At 36.3% G+C, this 10044-nt stretch overlaps 1 long non-coding RNA gene across 1 annotated transcript; it reads left to right on the forward strand.

Annotated features, from left to right (window-relative positions):
- The first annotated feature begins 269 nt into the window (after positions 1-269).
- On the forward strand, positions 270-5810 carry LOC149668292 (uncharacterized). The gene is made up of 3 exons (XR_016368040.1): positions 270-739; positions 2143-4865; positions 5105-5810. It is a non-coding gene; the product is annotated as an uncharacterized LOC149668292 (long non-coding RNA).
- Positions 5811-10044: the final 4234 nt, after the last annotated feature.

Raw genomic sequence — 10044 nt, forward strand, 5'->3', positions numbered from 1 at the left:
TGTAGGAAAGAGAATAAATGCTGTCGTCTGCTTTCGGTGCGTTCAGCAATGAAATGTAACCGAAATCCCAAACTGGTTAACCGGGTTTTAAGGTTGAACGACAGCTCTTTCAGTGTAGAATTGTTTAAAATTCCCGCCCAGCATCTGCCTGTTTTTTCGACCTAGCACGTCACCAAGGTCGGTCAAATCGTGCAGGCACTATAAGGTTAGAGTATAGAGCCTGTTTTTGGAAGGGAATTTCGCGGTGGCTGGTTGGGAGGGTAGAGAGCGCGCGCCCCCCTAAGATGACGTAGTAGCAGGCTGGGAAATAAGCATAATTTTTAAACTAGTCCTTGGGACCAGTGACCCCCTAGTTTCCGAAATAATAAACTGGTCTCCAGACTGGTCCCCACCCTTGTTCTCCTATAGATTTGCAATTAATAAACTAGTCATTGGGACCAGTGACCCTCACGTTTTGAATAAAAAAAGTGGTCCAAGCTATTAATAAACTGGTCTTTGACCTGTAAACCTGTCTTATTTCCTAGCCTGCGTAGTAGTGTTCCACTAAAGAAGTTCCGCGCGACAGCAGAGAGAGAACCAGGACCGCCCTTTGGAAGCGCTTTTGAGTTTTGACTCGAGTTTCGCGTTTCAAAATTCAAAGTTTTTTTGGACGGTTGAGGCGCGTAGGAAGGTCTCCGGGTCTCTACGCACGGCGCTCCCCGAGGCCCGAGTCACCATGCTGCGTTGCATCGTCCTGCTGGTAAGGCTTAGATTTTGTAAGCATGATCATAGCCGACTTGTATTAATAAAGGCCTATAGGTAGGAAGCTACCCATGGGGCGGCATACCAATTTTTTAGCGACCGCTAGATGTCGCCCTTAGGGGGAAAATTTTGTGGCGGGAACTTCAAAACGAATGAAAATGAAAGCTTACTTTTTGCCTTGAGGTTGGGGTTTTTTTGTTGAATAAAGTAAGGCAGTTTTTTCTAGAAGTAATAAATTTACTTGATAACAATATATTTGTCTTTATGTTATTAAAGTGCGTTTAGTAAAGTATGTTTTCTACTTTTCTATCTCAGTACAATGTAATATTTTCAAAATAAGTGTTTTGATTAGTACCTAACATATGACATTTTTTGAATCACATTACAACTTTGCATATTTTCGGGGTAAGGGTTTTTATTTGTACGTTTTGACTGTTTCTTCAACGTCACTTATATCTTTGGCATAGTTGATCATTAGGAGTTTGACAAGCTTATCTAACATAATATCACATAAATTAATATATACCTATTCCTCCCCCATTTTCAGTGTCCCACCAGACCCAATCGTTTCCGCAGTTAAGGGGCGTATTTCTCTCAGATTTCGTATCCACCCCCATTCCTTGCCCTAAAATACCCCAGTAATGTTTTGGTAAATATAGGCATATTCACAGGGTTGGCCAAATTACATGAACCTCAAATAAAAAATTATAATTACAAATCAAAAGTATATTAAATTACAAATTATAAATCATCGTAGGATTTGTATCTGATTTTGTCAAAGAACCCTTAACGTTTCTACCTCGCCAAAATATTTAAGGTATTATAAAGTATGCAATAACGCAATAAGTTACTAAACTTTTTCAATCCTACTGTGATATGTATATATTAATTTATGTGATATTATGTTAGATAAGCTTGTCAAACCCCTAATGATCCCCCGAAAATATGCAAAGTTGTAATGTGATTCAAAAAATTTCATATGTTAGGTACTAATCAAAACACTTATTTTGAAAATATTACATTGTACTGTGATAGAAAATTAGAAAACATACTTTTCTAAACGCACTTTAAATAAGATAAAGACAAATATATTGTTATCAAGTAAATGTATTACTTCTAAATAAACTGCCTTACTTTATTCAAAAAAAAAAAAAAAAAACCAACCTCAAGGCAAAAAGTAAGCTTTCTCCTATTGGCATTTTCATTCGTTTTGAAGTTCCCGCCACAAAATTTTCCCCCTAAGAACGACATCTAGCGGCGGCAGATCACGAAGGCCATTGCCAATATCAGAAAAAAAACCGAGGATCACCTATAGGCCTTTATTTATACAAGTCGGCTATGGCATGATAATCATTTTGTTTTAAATAATTGGAATTGAAATAACAAAATTTAAAATTATAGGTTTTTAAAATGCCGGGCTACAACTGAGCAGTAGTTGGTTGAGTGAACAACGTCATGAAAACCAAAAACACCGGCGTTTCTTATCACAAGTTTCCTGTTGAAACGTGGGTTCGTAAGAGGTGGATAGAGAAGATTAAAACAGACAAAATTAATACAAAATACTCGAAAGTTTGTTCGTTACATTTCGCAACTGAAGATTTTGAGTCTGATTTTAAATCGCAACTTCTAAATATAAAGCCTAGAAAGATACCTACCGAAAATACCCGAAATAGTGGAACACTATGACGTCACTAAAGCGAGAGAAACTTTCTACGGAAATTTTCTAGGGCGAACGTTCCGAATGCTCTCCCGTTGGCACGTCACAGAATCCAAAATAGTGACGAAAGCGTTTTCGCCACTCAGAAGAGAGAATCCAATTTCGCTCCGGACCAATGAGCGAGGAGAATCCAAGGGGGCGGGGAAGGCTAAGCCTGCAGAATACGGCGGCAGAGAAACTTATGTTAAAGTGGATGTGTTACAAACGATGATCATGATCGTAGAGTTCATTACTTACGATTGGTAAAAAATGAGAGGGGATAGAAAGACTCCTTTATTAGACCTACAAATGTTATTAATAAAAACTGTCTTTGTACACAAAGACGCGAAAAAGTAAGAGATAAGTGTAGAAAATTAATTGTTTGAAGTAACAGATATTCAAATTTTCATTTTTGAAGACGTGATTATAAAACATCAATTATTTGAAAAAATTTCTTATCTTAGTTTTTTTCACCAAAATTCCTTAAGTAAAATATTTTATCCTTAAACATGTGCATCATTTTAAAAATAGAAAACGTATGCATTTTATTTTCTTTTTAAAATTTAGAGTTAGTTTGAGTATTCGGGCCTATAAGGAGAATAAAATGGGCAGAAAATTTTTGATAGCAGACAAAATCAAGCATGAAAACTTAACAAAACGTGTTCGTTTATTTTAAAGCTTTCGAGGTTCCAAAAATTGACGTGTTGTATATCTCTCAAAAGATCACGATCAAGCTACAGATCCTTTTGACTCTAATAACTACATCACAGTCAAAGGGCGAATGTAATTTTCGGTTCGCAATATTTTCAATTTTGAAATATAAAAATAAATACTTCTAGCTCTATTTTTCAGATATCCGAGTATTTGAACTTCCTCGAAGCAAATGTTTCTCGAAAATAAACAGTAGTATCAAGGTAGTTTCTCTGAAATTTTTGTGAAAAAAACTAAGATAAGAAATTTTTTCAAATAATTGATGTTTTATAATCACGTCTTCAAAAATGAAAATTTGAATATCTGTTACTTCAAACAATTAATTTTCTACACTTATCTCTTACTTTTTCGCGTCTTTGTGTACAAAGACAGTTTTTATTAATATCTGTCACTTCAGTCTTAATATGAATTAAAACTGTTTAGAAACTACTATTTTAAAACGTATACTGAAAAGCAGGCGCTCCATTTAAGTCTTGTGGTGTTGCGCGTATATTAGTTACCACGTTTGAACTAACAAAGCCCTAACCATCTATTATAGAAGTATTAATCTTGATTGCTTCAACGCCCAGTCCAACTCAAATTGCCTTCCCGTCGTTTTCACGTGCAAAGCACAGTGGATGCAATAATACAAATAGATTCCGAAGACTTAGGCTAAAAAATTATTACGTAGACCTGTGTACAAAAACAATCTATACTCCTGTGCACAAACATATTCCATAGACCTGCGCTGGGTGACCACATTTCCCAAATTTTATAATTTTTCCTATTTTCGGATGTCTTTCTATTAGTTCCTATAATTTCGATAATTTTCCTATATTTTCCTATTTTTTGAAATTGTAGATATTTTGTGCGCTCTCACTTTTGGTTTTGTTATATATCACCAAAGCTATGGAAGCCTCTAAAAATATTTGTCAGGGAAGTCTGTGATGTTTTAAAGTTATAGCATATGTTTCTAAGATTACGTTCCATAAGTATGACACTTCCTATATTTCGAAATGCTAGAGACTTAATGAGAGCTAGTTCGAGAACGACGCGAGAATTGACTAAACGCGATTTTCTACTCCATCTTCCTATTTAGTCTGTACTAAGCCTTTGACAGGGCCTCATCAGGCGTCGCTTTACGAGAATCTATGACGTTTCATTTACGTCACTTCGAGACAAGCTCTCGGTTTCCAGTGACAAATTTATGTAACATATCTTACGATCTTATTGTTATAATTAAACCAAAGCTCCTTTGTAAATCTTGGCTTATTACTTTCAAAGCATTTGCAACCTATATTTTGCTATTTTTTCAAGAGTAGTTCTCTTGTCTCTACCTGTTTTTTAATTATACATCTATATCATAAGTTTATAAGATATGTTCCATAAGTATATCACTACCCATACTTCGTAATGTTAGAGGCTTAATGAGAGCTAGTTCAAGAACGACGTGAGAATTGACTACACTCGGTTTTGCAGTCCATCCTCCTCTTTAGTCTGTACTAAGCCTTTGACAGCGCCTCACTAGGCGTCGCTTTACGAGAATCTATGACGTTTCACCTACGTCACTTCATGACAAGCTCTCATTAACGAGTGACACACTTATGGAACATATCTTATAAACTTATGCTATATCTATATAAATTAAATTCCTGACTGACTGACAGACTGACTGATAATCATCGCCCAGCCCAAACCGCAGGCCCCAGAAGGCTGAAAATTTGGAGGAACGTTACTCGTAAGTAGTAGGCGCGTACTAAGAAAAAATTTTCCAATCCGCCGCCATCTTAATAAATGGCGCCCAGAAATGTAACAAATCTTCTCTTTGTAAGAAAGTCCGCGCGTTTAAACCGATTTCACAAATATTTAGTACACTGGATTCCTGTAACCTATAGACGGGCTGAATGGTCTTTCGGGATCGATTTGTTGCCATCATTTTTAAATGGCGGCCAGATATTTAAAAACCATTCTTTATAGAATGTCTGCGTGTAAAGTAATAAAAAATGTCCCGACGAGCTGATGGGCGACGCCGAGTGCCTTCGCTCCTAGGATGCTACAAAAATATTAGTCGAATCAGTAAAATGCACCCATACTTGATGGAAGTTCTTACTACACTCAAGCGATGCCGCGGGTAACAGCTAGTCTCCTATAATTTCCTGTAAATCAATTGTAAATTTTCTATTTTCCTATAACTATTACAAGGTTATTTGTGGTCACCCTCAGTGCAGAAACATATTTCGTAGATAACATAGACTTGTGAAAACACATGTCATATAATTGTGTAGAAACAGATCCCGTAGACTTGTGCACAAACAGATCCCTTAGAATTGTGCACAAACAGATCCCTTAGAATTGTGCACAAACAGATCCCTTAGAATTGAGCACAAACTGATGTCATGGACTTGCGCACAAAATGATGTCATAAACTTGTACAAAAAGAGATGTTATATACCTGTAAACAAAAAGATTCCATGGACCTCTGCACAAAAAAATTCCATACCCCTATGCTCAAGAATATCTCGTACACCAGTGCACAAAAATACTGCATATCCATTTGCACAAAAATATCCCGTATCCATTTGCAGAAAAATGTTCTTTAGACCTGTGCACAAACAGATGCAGTGGCCTTTGCAAAGACAGATTCCTTAGACCTCTGCACAAACTGATTGAGTAGGCTTGTGCACAAAAATATTCCGTAGACCTGTGCACAAACAGATACCGTAGACACGTGCACAAACAGATACCCTAGACACGTGCACAAACAGATACCGTAGACATGTGCACAAACAGATTCCGGATACTTGGACACAAACGGAAGTCACAGGGTTGTGCACAAACAGATGTCATAGACTTGCACAAAAATACATCATAGACTTGTGCAATAAGAGATGTCAAGGATATGTGCACATCAGATTCCACGGACTAGTGCACAAACAGAAGTCATAGAACTGTTTCCATAAAGATTCCATACCCATTTGCACGAAACGATTCCATACCCATTTGCACAAAACGATTCCATAGACCTGTGCACAAAAATAATCCATAGACCTGTGCCCAAAGAGATTCCATAAAACTGTGCCCAAAGAGATTCCATAAAACTGTGCACAAAAGATTCCCTAGACCTGTGCTCAAAAAAATATGCCGTAGGCCTGTGTACAAACAGATGCCGTAGACCTGTAAAGAAACAAATTCCGTAAACATGTGCACAAACAGATGCCGTAGGCCTGTGTACAAAGAGATTCCGGAGATCTGTGCACAGATTCGGTAGCCATGTGCACAAACAAATTGCGTAGACTTGTACACAAGTGGAAGTCACAGGCTTGTGCACAACAGATGGCATAGACATGTTCAAACCAGATTCCATAGTTTTGTGCACAAACAGAAGTCATAGACATGTGCACAAAAACATTCTATAGACTTGTGCACATCAAGTTTCCATAGACCTGTGCACAAAAGATTCCATGGAGATGTGCACAAAATATTTCATTGAACTGTGCGCAAAACATTATATATGCTTGTGCACATAAAGATTCCTTAGACCTGCGCGCTAAAGATTCCATAGACCTGTGTACATAAAGATTTCATACCCATAGCACAAAACTATTCCATAACAATTTGCACAGAAATATTTCCTAGACCTGCGCACAAAATATTTCATAAAACCGTGCTGTGCACAAAAATATTCCATTGACCTATGCACAAAATTTTCAATTGGCTTTTGTATAAACATGTGACATAGACCTGTGCACAAAAACATGCCTTGGACCTGTTCAGAAACATTCCATACCCCTATATGCTCAAAAATATTCCACACTCATTTACACAAACATTTTCCGAAGACCCGTGCACAAACAGATGCCGTAGACTAGTGAATAAACAGATTCCATAGATTTGCGCACAAATATATTACGCAGACTCGTTCACAAATAGATTTCACAGACTTGTACACAAACAGAAGTCACACGGTTTTGCACAATCCGATGTTATAGACTTGTGCACAAACAGATGTCATATGCTTGTGTAAAAAACTGATTTCATAGACTTCCTCAAAAAAGAGATGTCACCGACATTTGCACAAGAGATTCCGTAGACTTGTGTACATAAAGATTCTTCAGACTTGTGCACAAACATATTTTGTAGACCTGTACACACAGATACCATAGACTTGTGCAAAAATAGATGTCAAATATTTGTGCAAAAACACATCCCTTAGACTTTTGCACAAAGTGATGCCATAGACTTGTGCACAATCATATGTCCTAGACCGGTGTACAAAACATTCCACGGACGTCTGCACAAAAACATTGCATATACCTGTACACAAAAATAATCTATGGACCTCTGCACAAAAACATTCCATATCCCTATGCTCAAAAATGTACCTTACCCATTTGCACAAAAATATCACGTTCACCTATGCACAAAAATATCACGTACACCTGTGCACAAAAATATCACGTACACCTGTGCACAAAAATATCACGTACACCTGTGCACAAAAATATTTCTTACACCTGTGCACAAAAATATTCCAAATCCATTTTCACCATAATATTCCGTACACCTGTGCACAAAAATATTCCAAATCCATTTTCACCTTAATATTCCATACACCTATGCACAAAAATATTCCCTACACCTGTGAACAAAAACAGTTCGTACACCTGTGCACAAAAATATTCCGTACAATTGTGCATAAAAATATTCCGTACACCAATGCATAAAAATATTTCGTACACTTGTGCACAAATAGAAATCACAGGCTTGTGCACATAGAAATGTCGCATACTCGCGCAAAAAGAGATGTTATAGACATGTGCACATCAGATTCCATAGAGTTATGCACAAACATTTTCAGTGCCCTTATGCTCAAACAGATTTCAAACCCATTTGCACAAAAATAATACGTAGACCCGTGCTCAAAAATATTCCGTAGACCTTTGCTCAGAAAGAAGTCACTCGCGTCTGCACAAACAGATGTCATAGAATTGTGAATAAACAGAAGTCATTCGCGTGTGCACAAACAGATGTCATAGAATTGTGAATAAACAGATGTTATAGACTTGTGCACAAAGAGATGTTATAGACTTGTTCACAAGTAGGTGTTATAGAATTGATCATAAACAGGTCTTATAGACTTGTTCACAAACAGATGATTTAGACTTGTGCACAAACAGATGCTTTAGACTTGTGCACAAACAGATGGAATAGACTTGTGCACAAACAGATGTTTTAGTCTTGTGTACAAAGGGATGTTTTAGACTTGTGCACAAACAGATGTTTTAGGCTTGTGTACAAACAGATGTTTTAGACTTGAGCATAAACAAATGTTATTGACTTGCGCAAAAAGAGATGTCATAGAAATGAGCAAATCAGATTCCATAGACCTGTGCACAAACAGAAGTCATAGACCTGTGCAAATAAAGATTTTTCACTTGGACACAAAGATTCTTCAGACTTGTGTGCACATAAAGATTCTTAGGACTTGTGTGCTCATAAAGATTCTTCAGACTTGTGTACACATAAAGATTCTTCAGACTTGTGTGCACATAAAGATTCTTCAGACTTGTGCACATAAATATACCATAGACCCATGAACAAAAAATTCCATAGCCCTGTGCACAGAAGATTCCATACTCCTATACTCAAAAGGATTCCATGCAGATTTGCACAAAAACATTCCGTAGACCTGTGTAAAACAATATTCCATAGGCCTGTGTAAAACAATATTCCATAGGCCTGTGTAAAACAATATTCCAGAGGCCTGTGTAAAACAATATTCCTTAGGCCTGTGAACGAAATGATTTTATACTCCTTTGCACAAAAATATTCTGTAGGTCTGCGCTTAAACAGATTCCGTAGACTTGTACACAAACAGATGTTATAGTTTAGACTCGTGTAAAAATTTAATTACCTATAATTGGTAATTATCTTTAATTGCTTATTTTGTTTAATTATCTTTAATTGCTTATTTTGTTTAATTATCTTTAATTGCTTATTTTGTTTAATTATCTTTAATTGCTTATTTTGTTTAATTAAGTTTAATCTGTACTTCGCAACTAAATTAGTTGGACGCGCAATAGTTATAATGACAATTAAACTAGCTAATTGTCCTACCAATTTGATTATCCGCAGTAAAACGACGTAAGTCCTGGAATGACTTTCTTTATTACTTAACCCAAGCAAAAAAGTCTTAAGTTCCACAGTTTAAAGGTAAACCACGTAATTTGGAGCAGGTACTTAAAACTATTAAAAACAATACTTAAACTTTGTTTTTCTTAATGAAACAAAAACTGGCGCCCACTTTAGAAATGGGGCTTTCATTTAAGACCGTTTTCAAATCTATCAAACGTATAGTTATTTTTGTAAGGGTAGTTACAAAATGGGTAAGTTTGGAAAATTTCCCATGTTATTTCTATGGAGATTCTCTAGTTTTTCGCCAAAATCTGTGATTAATTTTATGGAAATGAAAACCACCCTTAGCAACTTTATGCTTTATAAAATAAAGTATTAGGTGGATCATCTTGAAATTTTTACCACATATTAAGGGCCCGGATTTTAGTTCAGTAGGAAAATTTCGAAACAGTAAACTTAATACGAGAAAAGTTAAAACCAATCCAAAAACCTTCCTTATACATTAAAGCCGTCATCAGGCCTTATCTAAGGGAGCTACCGCTCCCTTAGAATAAGCAACAATGAATTCATCCAATGGTATTTTCCCTTCTGGTCTCAAAATGGAACAATTTTTTCAATTTGTCTGGCAAGCATCACGGAAAAAGCTCCACACCTCTCTTTAAACTCTTTAATATCATTGTAACAATAAATTTCACCGGAACCACCACTAATTTTATTTAAACAAAAGGGGTTAAAGTTTCAAAGTTTGCATTAAAAATTTAAAATTGAATTTTTTTTCTATA

This window comes from Phalangium opilio, unplaced genomic scaffold (assembly GCF_054372755.1).
Source record: "Phalangium opilio isolate 3A_F unplaced genomic scaffold, DU_Popi_V2 ptg000056l_1, whole genome shotgun sequence".
Classification (NCBI taxonomy): Eukaryota; Metazoa; Arthropoda; class Arachnida; order Opiliones; family Phalangiidae; genus Phalangium; species Phalangium opilio.